We start from the raw sequence: 20,833 nt of genomic DNA, 5'->3' as shown, positions 1-20,833 counted from the left end.
GGGTCTAAACTGACCAACAACATAACCAGCCACGTGCTGGGTATCTGCTCTGTGTGGACTGCGACAAGTCACTTAGTCTCTGTGCTTAGTTTCTTATCCAAATACTGGGCTATTTATTTTCTTAGCCCCCTGCCTGGCCTTTAGGGAATGGTTAATAAACATTACCTATTAATATTATATACTGTTTTATTTGGTCGTCCGAAGAACTCAATGAGGAGTGAAGCTCAGAGAAGTCATTAGCTCAAGTTCTAGAAGGTCATAAGTGACAGGGTTCGAAGAGGGAACCAATTTCCTGACTTCAGTTAGGTGGTCTTCATGCTCCACCAGACCTACCCTCAACACCCCCTGCAGTTGGGAGAATGTTCTGGAGAAGATCTCAGTGCTAGAAACGTCCTTCCTGATTTTCTTTTCCTCCCCAAGGGGGATGGGCAGGGGGAGTGGCAGTGTACCCTGCAGGTCTGAGTCTCCTCACCCAGGACTCAGGAACTCCTGGCAGCCCCTGCCTCTAGGCCCCTCTCCTCCTGGGTGTCCTCGTCACAGCCCCCCAACCCTCTGCCCTGGTGGGAAGTGGGGTCCTGGAGTCTGGAGGGGTGTGAGGAGAGTTGCTCCTTCCTCTCTCCTCTGCCTGTGGTTTGGACCACTCCTCACAGGCTTCCTGCCTTGGCAAAGCAGCATCACGCTTCCCATGTTTCGCTTCCTTCAAGTGAGGGGGCTAATGTGCGTGACATTAGATTTATTGAAGGCCCCCCACAAAACTTGATAGGGTTTATTCTTTGGTGATGAAAAAGGTGGCCCTTCCCAGTGAAAGGCCGCACCACTGGCCACTGCTTCTGAACCCGCCTTGTCGACCAGAGCTCCAGAGAGACCAAAGGATGGCACGGGCAGGGTTGTACTGGTACCTATAAAGAGGCAAAATGGCGGCTCCTCCTATCCTTCACTGGTGATTGTGGTGGTGAGGCCTGTTCTGGGCTGCCTGCCAGGATTCCATCTGACGGCCCTGGGTACCCCAGCACAGAGAAGGCAACACTTGAGTGAAGGAAAATTAGAATTCAGTCAATGTGGGACGAGCCTTTGGAAGGGACTGTGGTGTGGGTCATCGGGAAAGTGGGGACCCCCAGGAGGTGTGTCTAATAATCACCTCAGGAAGACAGGGCAGTGGGGTTGGAGGGGGAAGGGTCTCCGGGCCCCCGAATCCACTCCAATATGTCCCTGGCCATATGCAAACACAATCAAAGAAATATCTCCTCCCAGGCCACCTCCAGCTTATTATGCAATCAGTCAATGTGTTGGCTTGCTTGTCCTACTCAAGAAAAGATCTTTAAAAAGAAGAAAAGCAAAGAAAAATGTAGACAATTTCTACTATCCGTCCACAGACCACTGCTAAACGGCCAGATGAGAAACCGTCTGCTGCCTGACCGAACTGCTGAGCAGTCCATGAGCATTCCAGACAGTTCGGGATTTGTCACAAAGGAGTTAGTTTTATTCTTTTCGCCCCAGGAAGAAGCAGAGGCCTTCACCCTTGACCCTGACATCCCCTTGTTGCCGTCTTCTCTTCCACAACACCTTGGCTTGATACTATTTATCTTGGGTCTTCTCGTGACTATTGGCTGAATTTTAATTTATACCGAATACTATTCAGGGGACCAAGGCTCTCCAAGTTTCAGACCTCCCGAGAAAGGGGTGCATGCGTGTGGGTTTAAGAAAATCTCTCAGCTTGTCTCCTAGCTGAAAGGCCCCCAGAGATCTCTGAGCTTAATCTGAGGAATAAAGCAGGTTGGTTAGCCCCTGTCTGAGGGGTTTTATCAAAATGTGATAAAACAGTAAATGAAAAATGGCGGGCTGAGTTCGTTATGGTTCTGTGAGGGGGTCTGTACAGGTAAACCAGGCCATAACTCACCTGCCTTGTGACAGTTTTTATTACTCGGTTTTAGGGTCGTTCTGAGGAGGGAGGGGAATTGCCCCAGACAACAGATGTGGGAGGCTTTTTTTTTCTTCCCCGTCCTGTGGACAGGCCTAAGGCTCCAGCCGGGTGACTCATGGTTGTGGTATTATATACCTCAAGATTAAGTGTGTGCTGTGGAAAGTGTGGGGCAGGATTTATCAGTGAGAGTTCCTCCTTTGAAGTATCAGGGCAGGCTACTTTGCTGATGGGTTCTGGAACCCTGCCAAGCCCCAATATGCTGTGAAAATAGCCGTCTTAGGTTTTCTTGGCACATGAGCACATTTGCACTTGATTCGCAGACCTCCACTGCTTTCTGATGGTTTTGAGGAGAGTGTTCTTGGCGATCGGGGCCTGGGGCCAAATTGTAACCCTGTCTGTGTGCGCCCCTTCACAGGCCCCATCCAAACATGGTTTCGATGGCTCCAGATATGGATGGCAACACCAACTTAAATAAGAATATCCTTGAGTTCCATCAGGCTGCCAGCTTTGAGTTGCTTTTTAGCATCTAGATAGGAATTTCTCTAACTTGCATTTCCTGATCCCTGTCCCCACGAACAGAATAATGATGTTTAAAGCACTTTGCTGCAGCAGTGCCTCCACAACAATGCGTCTTGGCCTTTGCAGCTTGAAACGAAAGCGATACGTGCGTGGAGAAAAACCTCAGTGATGCCACTGTAACGCCACCAGTAAATTAATTTTAAAAACTCCATCTTTCTCTAGTGAAAAATCCATCCTCGGTTTGCCTGCATGTCCCTCCCCCCCAACCTCTACTCATTGTCATACAGTTATTAATTTTGAGAACAAAGGACATCAAAAGCTAATTATGTCAGATTCTCAGACACCCTTCCGGAGGCTAGTCTGTCAGCCACATTTCTCATCACCTGGCTACTTGTCACAAATTGCTTCCTTGCAGAGGCAGATTTTCCCCAAAGATTCCCCATTTCAGGTCTCCCTCCAGTCTGGGAACTAGACTCTGTCCTTCCTGATTTAAATCTTGCTAACCTGTGTTGGAGAACCCATTTGTAACCTGGCTGAGCATCCTTTCCTTCCACCTTTCTGAATGGGCAGACCCTTTAAGAAAGGCAACTTGATATGACTGGACTTGAACCCTCAAATGGGCTCAGGAAGCCATCAGGTCTGTGTCCACTGACCTCCTGGTTGAAAACATAATTGAATATGGTTACAGGTTGGGTCCTGTTAGGTGCTGAATTGTGTCTCCTCCTCCATCCATATGTTCAAGTCCTTACCCCCCGGGGCCTTCAGAATGTGACTTTATTTGGAGATGGGGTCCTTGCAGAAGTAATCGAGTGAAAATGAGGACATTAGGGTGGGCCCTCCTTCAACATGACTGGTGTCCTTGCAAAAAGGGAAAATTGGAGACAGACCCCCTCTCCCCCCATGGGGAGAAATGTCATATGCACATGAAATGGTCATTGACAAGCCAAGGAGAGAAGCCTGGACCAGATGCCTCTCTCACAGCCCTCAGAAGGAACCAAGCCTGCCAGCACCTTGATTCTGGACATCGAGTTTCCAGAACTGTGAGACAATACATTTCTGTGTTTTAAGGCACCCAGGCTGTGGTGCTTTCTTACAGCAGTTCTAGCAAACTAATACAAGGATCTTGGGCAGCAGACTCTGAGGCAGAGATTAACATGAAGGACCTAAGGGAGCACTCCTGGGATAAACTTCTGTGGAAGAGAGAGAAGTGGCCTGGGAGAGGGGGATGTTGAGACACAATGGAACCCCACTGAAGGCTTCAGCTGACTCCCCAGGATGTCGTGGAACTGGGATGGCCCTTCATAATTGGGGCATGAGTCTGAGCCTGTGTCCACCCCTGCCCATCCCTCATTGAGTGTGGACTGCCTCTGTGAGGAGGTATGACCTTGGCTGAGGCATTTTTATTCAGCCAAAGCAATTGTGAAACGGGCCAACAGTTCAGGATAGTCTTTTGGGGAGAATTCCAAAGTTGGGGGTGGGGGCAGGTCCTTCATATCTTGGGGTATGGGGTGGCACACCCTAGCATCCACCATGAATACACGCTGAGGGTAGCTTGTCAAATTATGGTATTTTCAAAATGGGGTTGAGCTTTGTAAGGTGTGGTGCTATGTTGGGCCCTCCTTTCATCCCCCACCTTCTCAATGAGGCAGGTTGTGGCTGCCCTACCTTTTGCACCTGCTGTTGGAGGTGTATCAGTAGGTATCTAGAAAGGAAGACAGAAACTACTCTGGATGCTTCATATAAAAGGGATTAAAAGAGAAGAAGCATCTCAAAGGTGATGGAAAGGCTGGGGGTGCACAGGGAGAGGGAGAGCTTTCCTGGAGAGCAGGAGGATGATTGTGACCTGGGATTGGAATCTATTAGCCCACACCCTCTGCTGAGCTGCCACTGGGGTTGGAGTGATGCTACTCCCTCTGAATGGACACTCATGATGCCACACTCTGATGATGGTGAAACCAGGGCTGACACTGCTACAGTGCAGAGTAACCCCTGGAGGCAATAGTTGCTGGTCCCATTCTACTGCTATTGGTGGCATTGCTAGCATTGGATAGAAAAGCCTAAATTGACTTCTTCCACCTATTTTTTGGTCTGATTCCTAGTCCCCTGCAGTGGAGAAGGGGGCATGGAAGAAAGGGAAGTGATCTGGGACAGAAGACAATAGTCCAGTTTCTCTCAGATTAGCCCCTGCTATGTCCTTAGTCAGTGGTCAGCCCACAGTAGGGACTGGTCCACAGGAATGGAGCATCATGGAACCACAGCCAGGGACGGGGCCCATCCAAGGGAATGGCAACAAACGTCCCCTTCTTATTGAATCCTAAGGTGACACACTCAGTAGCCTTCAACTCTAAGATTCATGTTAATGTATTATTATTCTGTCATCTGATTCTAAACTGAGTTGTGTTTGGTGAAAGGTCCCTTGGAAGCATCTCCATTTGTCCTCATGGGAGGTGACTGAGCAAGCTTGGTGCCTCCTACATCGCCTCGCTTTGCAGATACCAAATAAGCTGTGTATTGTGTTCCTTCTGCCGAAGCATATGGTTAGTATAATTTTTTCAGCAGACAGCTGAACTCAACAGCCTGTGCGTGGTGGTTCAACATGGGTAAGGACAAAGTGGTATGTGATAAAAGTTGTCATAAAAGACATCTGGGGCTTCGTTTGGCACTGCTCTTGGCACCGGATAATCAGCTTACCTGGCAGACTTCAATTTGCTGCCAAACCTTACAGACCAAATTCTATTCACCTGGGGATTTTACCCACTGACCAGACCCTGTATTGCTCATAAATTTAGGAGACTTTGTGAGAATTGTTTCAAACCAAAACTGCAGTTACGTCATTTGTAACTACCACCTCACATATTATTCTAGCCACCTGGCAATCTCTTCAAATCAGAGGCTATTTTGGAATATTTCCCCAAATCATACTTCTGATTTCACACAGCAAGCTGAACCCACTCCTTTCTCTTTCGAGCTGTCACTGCTCAAGAGAAGCTTGAATGTTACCATGGTTTCCTCAGTGATGCATCTGCTACAGAGGGAAGAGGGTGGTTGGCAGAGGCAAAGAAGGAGGAGGAAAAGGGGCCTGCGTCTTCCCCATCTGTAGAGCGCCAGCTAGATTCTACTGCTTTGCAGTTGGGGTGATCTTCCACCTGTGAGAGGTTGCCCTTGGGTGATAAAAGCTTCATTTGGCTCATTTCAAAATCAAGACGGGTGTTCCATGCAACCAGGCCAGTTCCCATTTGAACCCTTAGAAAAGACAGCTAATTTTTCCCCCATACATCTGGCATGGTTCCCTGAGACAGCAGGAAAGGGAAGGCAGTTTGGTGGGGCTGTAGTTGTATATGAGCTTAATTTGAAACTATTAGTTTCATTAGCCTTGATATTCTAATTATATCTCTGCATTTCACCCTGCAACACTATTGCTCAAACAAGGTGGCTGGGAAAATAACTGCCAGGTTCTTGCATAGAGAATATACAAGACAAAGGGCTATTGTACCAGGGCTGGAAGGAGTGTTTTCCAATGGTTTCCCATTCCTCTCTATGTTTTCAATAGAAGCCAACCCCGAAGGTTCAGGAAGGCCTGTAAGGCATTGGAAGCCATCAAGGAGAGCCTTGCCAGGGTGTGGGCTTACTTGACAGGTTCCTGACTGATTAGTCATCGCTCCTGAGAACTGCAGGACAACACTTATTAAGTTTCTCTAGGCTGCTAGAGAGTCAATTGTCTATTTGTCAGATATCCTTTCCCCACTGTTGCCACAAGCTCCACAGAGTGTGAGTATCACCAGGAGATTTGATTTCTGTAGCATCCAGAAGAGCCGAGCAATAATGCAACACTTTGTATTTGCAAGGTCATTTGTAACTACCACCTCACATATTATTCTAGGGGATTTTGTAGGAGAGTTAACCTTTACAGAGCCCTGGGCTACTAGGGACCCTGCGTCAGTCCCATGTTGAAATGAGGAAACTATAATATGGAAAAGTGAACGCCTTTCTTGGAATTGCACCTTCAGGATTCAGTGTTCATACAGAATACCAGAATGACTGCATTTCCTAGCCCACATTGGTCATTTCCCAAGGTTGGAAAGAGAAATCCTGGGGAAGTCTATGGCAGGAAGGAGAATGGAGCGGGCTCACTGTCTCACTGGAGACATGTATTTCCTAGGAAGATCAACACAGGGCATCTTCTTTCCCTGCCTCTTTTGAGACATTAGGGTTCTGCTTCCAGATTAACAAGCCAGGGTATTTCTTCAGCATCGACAATGTGTCCAGAGGCTTGGTGATGCTTTGTACTTGGTGATGTTGTAAAAGCAAGAGACACGGAAGACACAGTTCCTGATTTTTAAAACATCTACAGTCTAATCAGACATTCATACAAATGAATTAAGGAACAACATCAGATGGCTTATAAACCTGTGCTAAGTGTTCACAGATCAGAGTGTCTTCTCTTGCCAACTGAGCAGAGAAAGTGCAGGAATCCCAAGCCTCAGAGGAACCAGGGAAACCTTCCTGAAGGAGGAGAGAATTAAATTGTGAAGAAGAGAAAGAAGGTCTAATAGGTCCTTGATTTTTGTGAGCTCCCGGTTTCACCAATACCAGGATGGTATTTCATTTCTCCATAAGCCACAGGCCAAGACAAAGAGTTTCCGGGTCTGTGATGACAAGCAGAGGGCCACGGGGCCATGTTGAGATGCAGACAATGGCAGGATCTTTTCTATAGCTTAGTGACTCATGTCTCTACCCCAGTGTGCAGGGCTCAGATTGATGACAGAAAAGTACAGTCCATGCTGAATAGATAAAACCAGGGCTCTGCTACATTTCAAAATGGGGAGCTTTTGTATGAGGCACAGATGGAGAACCTGATTGCGCTAGAGGTAAAAAGCTTGTGTAAGAAAGCAACAGAGAACAAGGTTTGCTGGAAGGGCGGTAGCTTAGTGTCAGAGAGTATTGAGGTCAGACATGATGCAATAATTAAGGAGTAATTACTATATTTACTGGGCAGGCTAGGGACATGGACAAAGAGGTCTTGTGGAAATACTTGAATACAAGTTGTACAAGGATAGGAGGGAAGAGAAAACTAGAGTCAGACAGATGAGTTAGGATGCAGATCGTGTGAAGGGATGAAGGCAGTAAAGGCAGAAAAAGGAAAATCAGCCAGATTTTGTAGCTCACAGGCTTGGTGACAAATGTACACACACTGTGATGAGGATGATGAAGATGGAGGAGAAGGAGAAGGTGGTGGTCTGAGTAGTACCCTGCAGCTTCCCGTTCGCCATGGTTGTTTCCCACCTTCCCCTGTGCTGGGTGCTATTTCATGGGCAACACACTCTATGATCCCATAGTGGTGGGTTTTTTTTTTAATTGTTAAATTTTTTTAACAATTTAAAAAGTTGTGTTCAAACACACATAAGATACAATTTACCAACTTAACCATCTTTGAGTGTAGAGTTCAATAGCATTAAGTACATTCATACTGTGCAACTAATCTCCAGAATGCTTTTCAACTTGCAAAACTGAAACGCTATACCCGTTAAGCAACAACTCCCCATCTCTCTTATCAGCCCCTGCCAACCAGCCTTCTATTTCCTGTCTCTATGAGTTTAACTAATCCCATACAGTATTTGTTTTTGTTACTAATTTATTTTACTTAGCATAATGTCCTCAGGGTTCACCCACGTTGCAGGATGCATCAGAATTTCCTTCCTTTTTCAGGCTGAATATAACATTTTTTTGTTTATCCATCCATCTATCCATCCATTACTTGGGGTAACTTCCACCTTTTGACTATAGTAAATAATGCAGCTTTGAACATAATGTGCAACTATCTCTTCGAGACCCCACTTTCAGTTCTTTTGGATATATACCCAGAAGAGGAATTGCTGTATCATATGGTAATTCTATATTCAACTTTTGAGGAATTGCCACACTGTTTTCCATAGCAATGGTGCCATTTACATTCCCCCAGTAGTACACAAGGGTTCCAATTTCTCCACATCCTTGCCAACACTTTTTTTTTTTTTTAAATAGTTGCCATCCTATTAAATGGGTAGGGGATCGTCCATGGTTGTCTGTTGAAGATGTGTAATTTCTTCACTGGCTGTCATTTTATCTCTTTCTCTGCCATTTAAAAAAGCAAACCGGACTACTGAATCACTTTGCTGTGCACTTGAAACTAACACAACATTGCAAATCAACTAGACTTCAAGAAAAAAGAAAAAAGAAAACCAGAAAGCAAACTGGACTACGCGAGCTTATGAGTGTTTCTGAAAGGGTGAGAATGTTGAGGTAACTCTAATTTGTTTTTTGTATGGGAACTCCCACTTACACTTTGATCTTCTCTTATGAGTGACAACTTCTTTTTTTTTTTTTTTTTTTTTCTTTTTGTCTTTTTGCTATTTCTTGGGCCGCTCCCGCGGCATATGGAGGTTCCCAGGCTAGGGGTCTAATCGGAGCTGTGGCCGCCAGCCTACGCCAGAGCCACAGCAACGCAGGATCCGAGCCGCGTCTGCAACCTACACCACAGCTCACGGCAACGCCGGATCGTTAACCCACTGAGCAAGGGCAGGGACCGAACCCGCAACCTCATGGTTCCTAGTCGGATTCGTTAACCACTGCCCCACGACGGGAACTCCAGTGACAACTTCTTTGTGACACTCCTCGTAAGTGATTGAGACACTGCAGTCAGTTTGAATTGAGTTTTCAATTCAAAGTGGATTCGCCTTACACACCCAGTGGAAACCACACGCTCTCCCTTGGCCTGGCAATGCAAAAAGGAAAGAGAAAGGCAAAAGGACAACAGAAAGCCCATCACAGGAAAAGATTTCATTTCCTCCCAAGTGGTCTAATTGGTGACACTTATTCAAAACAATACCCTTCTTTCTCTACAGAAACTTTGAAGCCCGAGGTTTGGAACCCCAGCCAGAGTATCTCTCATTCTCCTCTTATGGAGATATTCCGTGATTATGTTTTTGAGAGAGTCCTACCTGTCCAACTTGGTCATGCTCTAGCATCTAGAGAGGAAACGTGACAGCCGTGAAGAGCTTTTCATTTTTCTGAGGTTCCATTTGCTCAAAGAGGTCTGGTTCATTTTCAGGAAAATCTGTGGGTTTTTTTCAACCAGGAATTTATAGCTGAAGAGCTGCTATAGATCACTTAAATAGTATTCCAAGGACACAGTGTCTCCTCAGGCCCCCCAGTGACCATGGAAAGCTGAGGATGTCAAATGCTGGATGACCTCGGAATAGCAGAAAGACAGGACTTTGGGAAGGGTATCTGGTGATAACTTTCTTCCAGAAATTTCTCCTCAGGGCCAAGGGGAAGAAGACAAGGTATGCAGGTAGGATGCTGTCAGAAAGGCCAAGACTGTGCCAGGGAATTCTCTGTCTTGACGGTTCCCAGTATTGCTCTGCTTTATTTATCAACAATGCCTCAGATCATGCCAATGAGCATGTGTTTTGTTGGTGATGGTGGGTTTATTTTTTGTTTTGTCTTCGGCTCCAGTTTGAGTTTGGGAAAAAGACAAAACAAAACAAAAAGACTTGGGGACACCTGGAAACGCAAGGCTGAGCATTTTAAAGCAGAAGTTGGGACTATGAGATGTTACCAGCCCTGGGAAACCCTTCCTCTACCTGCCCAACTGAAAAACAGGGTTTCAGAGGTTCTGCGCTTGGCCACTCTCCTTCTCCTGCATGGGGAGCATCACCAACCTTCCAGTCCTGCAGATGGTGGAGGCAGCCTCACCAGCCCTCCTGCATGTAGCTCTTGATCAGATTGCTTTCCAAAACCTGCTTGCAATTTCTCTATATGCAGTTCTTCTTCTTTTTTAAGAACTTGTGATGTTTTTTTTGGGAAATAATTCCTGAGAGTCACAGTGAACATACGCTCACGAACCACTATCCTGGGGAAGGGGTACAGAGCAGAGGTTAAGAGGGTAGATTTTAGGTCAGACCACCTGCGTTCAAAGCCTAGGTGCCCCACGTACTAGGTGTGTGACCTTACTTGAGCCACTTGAGCCCTCTGGGCCACAGGTTTCACATCTATGGAGTAGGAAAAATGACACTGCCCCCCGACCCCTCCCCAGAGTTGCTATGAGCATGAAGAAGTGGGAACTACTCATTAGAGTGTCTGCAGGTAGGATATACAGTGTAAACAGTAGTTACCATGGCCCTCCTGGGCCCCCGAGTGCCATTTCCTCTGCCCAGCTCGCTGGGAGCAAGTCCAAAATCCAACACTGTGACCTAAACTTAACTCACAGTTCTAATCTCCTTGGATTCTGCTGGGGTGAAGTCTTAAGGCTGATTTTCTCTTAAAGCTCTCAGAGTACTGGCTGCCTGACTGTGAAATCGTTTCTCTTCTCAAGTTATCCTCCTCTTTCCCGTTGCTCTCGTCTCCCCTTTTCTTTTTCTGCCCTCTTCTGATTTTATCCTCACACCACAAGATATGGCAGCCTTCCCCACTCTGCTTTGCCCCAGTGTTCCAGAAGAAGCAGAACTTCAGCTCCCTTTAAGTTTCCCTTTACTTGAAAACTAGAAATTATTTTAGCTTTATTTCTATTTTTTTCCTCTTTAGGAAAAGAGAGGAAATATTGTTGCTTTGCGGTTAGGGAAATTAGATGGACGTGTGTGTGTGTGTTTGTATCTATTTACATACAATATTTGGTATATTTAATAATGTATATATTTAATAATATATATAAAATATATAATCACACATATATCTATTTTATCTTTGTATAGAATTGGCCCAATATGAGAGCTCAAGGCAGCCACAGTGGCCCAAGAAGTTCCCTGAGGCCCCACCAGTCCACATGACCCACACAGGTATCACTGTGAGGAGCCCTGCTTGGCCAGCACTATCTCGCTTGTTGCCCATAGGGTGGTGCCATGGCAACCGTCCTCACAAGCATACACAGGTGGCCAGGTAAGGCCTGGAGACAAGAGCCTGCAGTGCTGCAACAGGACCGCACCCCATGGCGGCCACAGCTTCACACCCTGGTGCCTACTCCCTACGGGGTTCCCAGTCAGGAGGAAGACCTGTTCTGTGGAACTGGGGCAGCAGAGGGGGACATGTACTCCCCAGCTCATTGCTGAGGAAGGAGAGGAGGACTGGAAGATTCTTTGGGGATTTCCAGGTGGGGTCAGTGCAAAAGCACTCCAGTGAGTCAGCTTTCTGGTTGCAGACCAGGAGCACTGCTTAGGAACTCAGCCCTGGAGCAGCCCTATGATAATGGCTCCTTTCTGGGAGGTGGTGGCTAGGTCACCAGCACAGCTGGGACATAGAGCTCCTGCACACGTGCACAGTTTTGTGTGAAATTGGGCCAGCTGGGTTTGTTCTCGCTCTTGGTTTACAGTCAATCTAACTCTGCTCTTCAGTTGGCCAGTCAGCTTCCCTTTTTCCATTTCTCTTCACTCTCCACCCTTGCTCTGATTTTTAAGAACCAAGGACGTTTGATTCTGTGTTTGTGCCCTGAGAATGCTCTTGAAATACTAGCTGCATATGATGCATCTTCCTGAAGCTTCAGCCCTAAGTACATAAGTAATATAAAACATTATTTCTATATTAAAATTTGTGGCCTTATTATGGGCAAACTGAGGGATTTCCAAAAATTTTAAGCTGAAACATGAGACTTTGAAGAAGCTATTCATTTTCTGGAGGCCTTGGGGCTGAGCCACCAGGTGACGTGCTGACTCGACCTATCCTTGGGAGACTGTGGTAAGAAAGTTTGAAAAGTGCCCCTTGAGACCTGGTGACCCTTGATGCTGACTGTGTCTGTAGCTATTCTTGAAAGAGCAGGGCTTTCCTGTGGACCATATGCCTAGTAAAACTGGGAGGCAGGTATTTGGAGAAAAACTGAACGAATTCCCATGTGATAATATTTCAGGTCATAGTTATTCCCACCACTGTGGGGTGTGTTGAGTTGATGTAAGAAAAGAAATACAGATGGCTCAGAGATGGTGATGACGTCAGCTTGCCTTTACATTGAGAACCAGCATCCTTCAACATGGTTCTATTGAATCACGTAATTTTAATGTTCTCCGCTACCCAGAGCACACAAACTCACAAAAGCACACAAACTCAGAAACACTCATTTTTGAATGTATATTCCAAAAATGTGTGTTAATTTATGATTATATTTTGTCTGAATGTAACCAACTATCGTATACCAAGAACTTTCTAACATGTAAAATTGCTAGGAGGCCAAGTGGGAAGGTCGGCCCTGGGCACTAGGGAGCTGGTAACCCTGGGTGGTTCATGTACCATTTAAATGTTTCTTGTTTTAGCAAGCTTTGGGTATTCTTTTGGCCACTCATACAAGCTAATTATATACTGAGGTTCTGTGATAGATGTTTGCATGCCGAGGAAGAATGTCCCTTGGTTGTCAGTTACTGGGAGGACTGGTAAGCACTTCTTCAACAAGCTGGGTCAATGCTGAGACCTTCTCCTTTTGCAGACCTGGGAATCCTGCCAATGGGCTGGTGCTGCTATGGACCCCACGCACAGTGGCAGCTCCTTCCTGATTCTGGCCCTCTGAGCGAAGCTCTAGTCTGGCTCTTGGATAATGAAAGGATGCATGCCAAGCTTCCAATTTTTCAATCATTTACTATTTCACTTTAACCTTGGGAAGAAGCTTAATTTCTTGGAATATATGTTGGTTTGATGGGGACATGGGATCTCTACCCGGAGAGATGACAACTGTCTTTATGTAAGATAGTGCATATGTATTGACCAAGCACAGAGCCTAGCACATAGTAGGTGCTCAGTAAACAATAATGAGCCAGAAGCTCCAAGACCAGAGTAGATAGCTGAAAAGGTGGTATAACACTACTCTCTCTCTCCCAAAGCTAACATGAAAAAAGCCCACGCTCAAAACTTCAGCTGCATGGAAGGTTGAATTCCAGCATATTCTGAAGACAGGAGAGAGTGTCATCTACAGACATCATGTGCCTGGTCGCCTCTCTCATGCTTTACCCATGAGATGGGGCATTAACATAATCTCACTCTCCAACTTCTGTTTAGAAAGAGTACAGCCATCTTCAAGTTGGGAAAAAAGCTCACAGGAATTTCATTTACCCTGTGATGTGTGGACAGTACTAGTTTATCTTTTACAGAAGGCATGCTGCTGCTTCTCTAGCCTCAGCAATGAGGCCATTAACGCCTGAGAGCAACTCCCCCCAGAGCCCACATGGAGCTGCACCCCATGCCCATGATTCATCTTCCATTTAGGAATCTTAGCCACTCCCCCGGCTGTGCATGCCTGTCTCAGAGGAAGGAACAGGCAGAGAAGAAGGGGATGGAGGAGAGGGTAAAGGGAGGCCGGGCTCACTGCTGTGTTTTGTAAAATCATTACCCTCTATTACCCCCATTTCTGCATAATATTTTATACTCAATTAATTCCTGGAAACATCACCAGAAATCAATGTGTGCATACTGAATAAGCTTGGGGTGGTTTTTTATGTTGTTATTTGTCTAGATCATATTTTTGCAGACAGCAGCAATGGATTAATTGTTCATCTGGGACACAGAGTAGCTATCCAGGAACTAGGCTTTGTTATTTGATACAGCTCATCTGTTCTGATCACAAACGCCATTGGCAATGGGGAGCAAGAGCTGAGGGCTCTACTCCAGCATAGTGTTCAGTGTTAGGCAGAAAGATGGTCACTCATTTTCCAGTTTCAAGCTCTTTAAATAAAACATAGGGATGAGAGGCCATCATCAGAGAGCCCGAAATTATTGAGATCCCTGGTGCGGAGGCAGTGGGATGAGATAAAACATGGCAGCAGGCACCCAAGTCCTCAGCCCTGATTGGTTCAGTCCTCCTTTGGATTCACTGCCCAGTAATGTAGGGTTCTGTATGTTTAATAAAGTCCTGTCAGACAGCGATCAACTGTTGATATGAAATCCACACCGCAGGTGCCAAAGGAGCAGGCCAGGCCCAGCTGTGGAGCTCATACTCTCTCTGGAGGGTCAGAGGTCACAAGTGTGTGACTAAGCCATGCCTTCCCACCCTTTGGGCACTGCCCGCCCCCCCAGGCTTCCCAACAGACCTTGGCAACATCTGCTGGGAGGATGGAGGTCACAGACATCCACGTTTGCACAGAGACCCTTAACCTTATCTCTAATAGTTCCTCTGTGATCGACTTTCGCACCTTTGTTTCTTGCTCAGTTGCTAAAATCAAGTTTTTCTTTCAGTTCTTGAAGGATTCATCGGTGCCTGAAAAGTCCTGGTCAGTGCGTTTCCACGTCATCCTTCCTTACTGGGGACATGTTTTCTCTCTATGATTCTCACAGTGCCTTAATGGGTTCTATTAAGGTACCGGGTTAGATTTCGGAGGAACTGTTCCATCCTTTGAGCAATTAGTACCTTTTTAAAATTCAGACCTCTTTCAGACCCCAGCCTGCAGACCTCTCTGAAGTGCTTTTGTCAGGATAGTTTATCAGTCCTAGATCGTGTTTTGCCAGCTGCTCAGGCCAGCAGCGTAGAGAAAACACTTAGGCATATGGTTCAGCGGCTTGCATTTTTATCTGAGTGAAATCTCTATAAAAAGACCTCAGAATATAGGAAGCCAATCAGTTCATATGATGTCAGAGTGTTTACTGTTTCTCTGTGTGGACATTTTCTTGGCATCCTGGTCTGATCCTCTAGGTGTGTCTCATTGTTCTAAAGGCACAGCTGTGTAATGTGATTTGCCTGCAGGAAAAAAAAAAAAAAAAGCCATATATTCCAATGTCAGGGAACAATCTTAAACTTCCCTCTTAATTCTCACTTTTGAATTTCTACGAGGTCTCTGATTTGAAGCCCTTTTGGCGGCTAAGTAGAAAGCACTATTTTCCCGCCAGCCTCAGAAGTTGAAGTGATATCTTTGAACTTGCCCTGAAGAACAAGGACCATACAGAACTGGCCTCATCACTTGGACTTTTAAGCATGTTTATAGCTTAGAGCTAAAAGGGAGAAAAAAAGAGAAGAGAAGATATCTTTTCTGAATTTTCCCTTTGTAGATACTTGTGTGACCCTTTCCTGCAGGCTTTTGTGGGGGCGTTTCAGCAAAATATAGTTTTTCCTCAGATACCAGTTCTGTTGACATACAACAGACTCATTTTCCTGGAGATGAAATAAGCATTTCAACATCAATGTTGAAGGCACCCTCTGAGCCTGATCTCAGGGAAGCAGGAAGCTACTATCTTTAGTCGGAACAAATATCAACATAAGATGAAGAGACTTGGATCATGGCCAAGACTCCACTGTTTCTTCAAGTTGCTCCAGGTCAGTGATGGCAAAGATACGCACTAAGCAATGGGCACAGCCCTCTGGGCAATGTTCTGACATGATCCACTGCTCCGGCGAGCCAGTGATGCTGCCAAAATCCAGCGAGGGTAGACACTCCTGTGAAGAACCTTCCTCCTGAGAACCCCCTTTTTGAGTCAGTAGACTGCGGTCCCACCCCTTCCCTCCCATCCCTTGCGGTTAAGCATTCAAGGTGCATGAGGCTGGGGTATGCTGTTCCAAGCCTTGGAACTGCCTGCAGCTGGCTACTTTCCCTGCAGCTTCCCAGCCCAGTCCTACTGCTTCTAGGGAAAGTTTCTCTTCTGGCTTTGGAGATTATCGCCAACAGTGTTCTGACAGTGAACTGGCCACCAAACTTCCCTGACTGGCCAGGTCAAACTGCCAGTAAAGCACTTACAAAGTAAACAGCCCATTCTCAATTAGCAGCACTGACAGGAAAAAAAAGCAATGGCATAAAACAAAAGATACATCTAACAAGCGGTCAATTCCCAAAACGTTTGCTTTTTGCTCTGCTGTGTTTTTTTATTGACAGTGTATGAGCTTTCCTAACTTCAGTGTAAGGATCACCTAAACAATCTTTTCTCATACTTTCCACTAGCTATTATTACCATTTTTGCCATGGTTAAGAATCAAAGAAGGCCCTTATAAAGGTTTATCTTGGGGGTGTTGTGTCAGCTCTAAGTAACAGAAAACTTAAAAAGGCTTAAGCAGGACAGGGAATTTATCAATGAGAGGTAGTCAGGGCTTTAGAAATGATAGACCTTGCGGCTCAGCTGATGTAATCATGACTACTGCTGTTGTTGTCACATTTTGACTTTATCAATACTGCTAGCTTAAAACTCTCCATTCTAGGAGTTCCTTCATGGCACAGCGGAAACGAATCCGACTAGGAACCATGAGGTTGTGGGTTTGATCCCTGGCCTCGCTCAATGGGTTAAGGATCTGGCATTGCCATGAGCTGTGGTGTAGGTTGTAGATGCAGCTCGGATCCTGCGTTGCTTTGACTCTGACGTAGGCCAGTGGCAACAGCTCCGATTAGATCCCTATCCTGGGAAACTCCATATGCCGCAGGTGGGGCCCTAAGAAGACAAAAGACCAAAAATACAAAAAAAACAAAAAACAACTACCCCCCAAAACACTCTCCATTCCAACAAAATGAAAGGACAGCCCACAGAATGAGAGAAAATATTTGCAAATGAATCAACTGACAAGGGGTTAATCTCGAAAATATATAAATGCCTCCTGCAGCTCAATAACAAAAAAAAAAAAAACAAAACAAAATCCCAGCAAAAAATGGGCAGAAGATCTAAATAGACAATTCTCCAAAGAAGACATACAGATGGCCAAAAAACACATGAAAAGATGTTCAACATCACTCATTATTAGAGAAATGCAAATCAAAACCACTATGAGGTACCACCTTACACCAGCCAGAATGGCCATCATCAAAAAGTCTACAAACAATAAGTGCTAGAGAGGGTGTAGAGAAAAAGGAACCCTATTACACTGCTGGTGGGAATGTAAATTGGTGCAACCACTGTGGAAAACAGTATGGAGATTCCTCAGAAAACAAAAAATAGAACTACCATTTGACCCAGCAAACCCACTCCTGGGCATCTATCCAGACAAAACCATGACTCGAAAAGACACATGTATGCCAATGTTCACTGGAGCACTGTATACAATAGCCAAGACATGGAAACAACCTAAATGTCTATTGGCAGAGGACTGGATAAAGAAGATGTGGTACAGATACACAATGGAATATTAGCCATTAAAAGGAAAGAAATAACGGCATTTTTAGCAACATGGATGGACCTAGAAATTATCATGCTAAGTGAAGTCAGTCAGACAACAAGACACCAACATCATATGCTATCACTGACATGTGGAATCTAAAAAAAGGACACAATGAACTTCTTTGCAGAACCGATACTGACTCACAGACTTTGAAAAACGTATGGTTTCCAATGGAGACAGGTTGAAGGCTGGGAGGATGCACTGAGGGTATGGGATGGAAATACTATAAAAATTTGGTTGTGATGATTGTTGTACACCTACAAATTAATAAAATTCAGTAAGTAATTAAACAAAACAAAAAAACCCCTCTCCATTCCGTGGAACAGCATGGCCTTAGCTTCAAATCTGGCAAAGCAAGAAGAGTGACTGTCTCCCTGACACATACCTCAGCAAGAATCTCTAAGGTATCTCATTGTCCCTGATAGGTCCACATCCCCTTCCTAAGCCAACTGGTGAGGAATTCGGTGGTCTCTTTGGGTGGCCTGAATCACACATCATGTCACAATGAGCTTTGGGTAGAAGCATCTCTCCTGAAACCATGTGGACTGAACACAGGGGACAAATGAATTTCCAAATGGAAATGGGGACTATTTCCACATGAAGGGGAAGTGGAGACTGAGTGTGACAAAGAGCGCACGCGTCCGTTTTAAGGCACTGATACAATTAAGTAGCCATGCCTTCTCAAATGTTGCTGGCTTTGTGGCAGACACTGGACTAAGTCTGGGTGGAAGAGAGGAGGGGCTGGTAGGCACAAAGGTGAACAGCCCACAGGCGCTGCCATTGAGGAACTTAACATCTTAAGTTTTGCTTGGGTCAGAGGGAGCAAATTCACAGCTCAGGGGCCAACACATCTTGTGTCCGTGGCAGACATCAAGATGCCCTCCTGTTGAACCTGAAGATGGGTTTAGAATTCTTCACATCACTCTGCTCCAGGCCACTACAAATCAACAAATACCCACCTATGAGAAGGTACTTATTTTCTAACCTGTCTTAGGTTGATATTGGGTGAGTTGGACCAAATGAAAAATCGTGTTCAGTGTGTTTGGGTAAAGAGGACTGGGTGTAAGCCAGAGGCTGAGATGGCTGGTCAGCAGTTGACCACTAGTCCCTAGTTGTCTGGAAAACCCCAAAGCTTTGAGACGATAGTAGATAGCTAAGTGTACTTCACAGTTTGCAGACACCTAGCCTCTTTCAAGTAGGTCAATGAGCATATTACACTAGTTTCTTTTCAAAGCATTTAAAATAATACTAGATTCTTACAGTCAGTCAGTCCCCTTTAACCCTAGTCCCCTTTGAGCACTGTCCTGCTTTCTATCCCTGTATTTCTGCCTGTTCTAGAATTCCACAGGAATGACATCATCTGCTATACAGGCTGGATGGCTGGCTTTTTTCTCTTAGGATAATCCTTCAGAGATTCAGCTGTGTTGTTTCATGGAGCAGTAGTTTGTTCCTTTTCATTCTTGAGTAGTACTTCATTGTTGAATTCCATGGGTTTATCCATTCACACATTGCACGGTTTCCACTTTTTGGCTGTTATGAATAATGCTGATAGGAACATTCATATACAAGTTTTTGCACAGACCCATGCATCCATTTCATGTGAATAAATACCTAGGCATGAGAATGCAGTTTGTATAGTAAGTTTATATTTAACTTTTGATGAAATTGCCTGTCTGTTTTCCAAAGTGGCTGGACCATTTCATACCCTCAGCAGAAAAGTATGAGAGTTCCAGCTCCCCATTTTCATCAGCACTTTATATTTTCCTTATTGTAGCACCATCCTAGTAGATGTGAAGTGATTTCTTGTGATTTTATTGCCCTATCCTAAAGAGTGTGATGCTGAGCATCATTTCAGGTGCTCTTAGGCCGTGTATACATCTTCTTGGGTGAAATGTCTTTTAAATCATTTGCTCTTTTATTGTTATCAGATGTTGGTCTTATTATACAGTAAGAGTACTTTGCATATATTGATGTCCTCTAGCAGACTTACATTTTATGGTTAATTTTCCAGTCTGTGACTTGCCTTTTCTTCTTCCTTTTTTTTTTTTTCCTTCACTTTTTAGGGCTGCACCTGTGGCATGCGGAAGTTCCCAGGCTAGGGGTTGAATTAGAGCTAGAGCTGCCAGCCTATGTCACAGTCACAGCAACGCAAGATCTGAGACACATCTGTAACCCACATGGTAGCTTGCAGTAACGCCGGATCCTTAACCCACTGAATGAGGCCAGGGATCCTGCATCCACATGGATATTGGTCAGGTTCCTAACCTGCTGAGCCACAGCAGGAACTCCTCTTTTTGTTTTCTTAACAGTGTCTTTTGAAGAGCAGAATTTTAAAATTTTGATGAAATTCAATTTATCAATTTTTAAAAATGGTTTGCAGTTTTTGTGTTCTAAGATTTTGCTTATTCCAAGGTCATTTGCTCTCATGTTTTCTTAGACAATTTCATATTGTTTTAGCTCTTACATCTAGGATTCATTTTGAGGTAATTATTTTATAGTGTAAAGTCAAGGCTGAGCTTCATTGATTGCACATGGATATCCATTTTTTCCAGCTCCACTGGCTGAGGAATGTCCTTGAATTACCTTGACATACTTTATACTTTTAACAGCTGAATGTTTTCTCTCTTTTTTTTTCCAGTTATACCAAAATGGCTCTTTCAAAAGGATGTGACACATTTTGGATTACAATTTTTACAAATTGGAAAATTATAGAAAAGTTATCCAAAGATACAAGAGTAATTATTACAACACTTTTTACAGTAGAAATAATTGGAAATAATTTAAATATATATCAACACAGAGAAAGTTAAATAAATTATGGCATATTTATATAGGGTAATATTGCAGCCCATAAGAATCTTAACGTTGATCTACATATATGAACAGGTAAAGATATTCACCATAAGTTTTAAGGGAACATATGCAGACCACAGAATGTCTGATATTCCATTTTTGCAAAAACAAAAACAATAGTAAAAATTATAATCATGTATGCATATAGAGAAAAGAAGGATATAAAATAATACACAGTGGTAATTTTGGGGTTTTGGGATTGCAGACAACTATTTTTTATATTTTTCTTCCAAAGAATAGGAATTATCTTTAAAATCTGGGAAGAATATTTCTTTCCAAAAAAGAATCATGTACTCTTAGTGTCAGTGTTTAAGGATTTCCTAAGCATGTGACTTAACATATCACTATGTGATATTTTCACCTGAGATGCTCTTAGGTGGTGTGAACTTTCTGGAAAGTCAGATTCCAGCTGAAATCTGGTTTGCTCAAGCTAGAAAGACCCAGAAAAGGCTTACCGAAGAGGA

The 20,833-nt window shown here is 44.5% G+C and overlaps 1 long non-coding RNA gene across 2 annotated transcripts in view; it reads right to left on the bottom strand.

Moving 5' to 3' along the window:
- The window catches only part of LOC102160872, a 148,914-nt gene continuing 139,501 nt past the window's right edge, over positions 11,421-20,833 (bottom strand). For both annotated transcript variants that reach the window (XR_002341742.1, XR_002341740.1), the window contains exon 4: positions 11,421-15,122. This is a non-coding gene — a long non-coding RNA (uncharacterized LOC102160872). The remainder of the gene's footprint in view (positions 15,123-20,833) is intronic.

This window comes from Sus scrofa, chromosome 2, assembly GCF_000003025.6.
Source record: "Sus scrofa isolate TJ Tabasco breed Duroc chromosome 2, Sscrofa11.1, whole genome shotgun sequence".
Lineage (NCBI taxonomy): Eukaryota > Metazoa > Chordata > Mammalia > Artiodactyla > Suidae > Sus > Sus scrofa.
Note: the sequence above shows the minus strand (reverse complement) of the source record. Positions and strands in the feature narration are given on the sequence as shown.